A 1282-nucleotide genomic window follows, 5' to 3' on the forward strand; every position below is an offset into this window, starting at 1 on the left:
CACCCCCGACCCACCCCCATCGGCGCCCATCCCCACCCATCCCCGATCGGCACCACGCCACCATCGCAACAGCAGAGGAAGGTCGCGCGCAGCTGTAGAGGGCGCGCCGCTGCAGAGGAAGGTCGCGCCCAACAGCAGGAGGTCGCGCCGCCTCCATATCAGCTTTCTCAGTTCGCGCCACCATCCCCGACCTTCTTACTCAAGGTGAATTTTTAGAACCTCCATAAAAGATTACTTTTGTTTCTATTTAGTTGAAGTATCTCAAAATTAGAGTTCTAATATACTTAGTTTTATTGATTGTTAGTTTGATTGATTGTTAGTTAGTAAGTGAATGATTTAGGGTTTTTGGTATTGTTAGTTTGAATTAGGGATTATTTGATTGTTAGTTTGTGTTTGTTGATTGTGAATTGAAAATTTTAATGTTAGGGTTAGTTTGAATTAGGGTATCTTAGGATTTGTTTGAAATTCGGTATTTCTTGAGTTAATTAGTTTGATTTTGGAATTGTAAGATTAAATTGAATTAGGGTATTTAAGGGAGTTGTTTGAATTTGGGTATTATTTGAGTTAGTTTGAATTATTATTTAGATTTTAGGACTAATAGTTTGAATTTGGGATTAGGAATAGCTAGCTAATTTGAATTTAGGATTTTAGCTCTAGTTAGATTTTGGGATTTTAGGGCTTGTTTGAATTTGTGATTTTAAGACTAGTTTGAATTTTGTATTTAGGACTAGTTTGAATTATTATTGAGATTTTAGGACTACTAATAGTTTGAATTTGAGATTTTAGCACTATAGTTTGATTTTTGAATTCTAGGAGTACTTTCAATTTGTGATTTTAAGGCTAGTTCGAATTTGGAATTTAAGACTAATAGTTTGAATTATATTTGATATTTTAGGACTAATTAATAGTTTGAAGTTGGGACACTAGCTAGCTAGTTTGAATTTAGAATTTTAGGGATTTGAATTACAACTTAATTAGAACTTATAATTAATTATAACTTGAATTTACTATAAATTGAACTTAATTAGGAATATGAACTTGAAATTAGAACTTGAACTGGGAACTAATTAGCTTGAATATATAGCTAATTAACTTTAGAAATTAGATATGAACTTGAATTGAAACTTGAACTTATTAAAACTTGAATATATATATAACTAATATTCTTGGATATGAAGTTTATATTTAACTAATTTAAGAACTTTTCGTGCTAGGCAACTGAGAAAGCTCAGCATCTAAAAAAATTGATACAAGACTATATTGTAACTTGAATTTAGAACTT

The sequence above is a fragment of the Solanum tuberosum genome, unplaced genomic scaffold (assembly GCF_000226075.1).
Source record: "Solanum tuberosum cultivar DM 1-3 516 R44 unplaced genomic scaffold, SolTub_3.0 scf00264, whole genome shotgun sequence".
NCBI classification, from domain to species: Eukaryota; Viridiplantae; Streptophyta; class Magnoliopsida; order Solanales; family Solanaceae; genus Solanum; species Solanum tuberosum.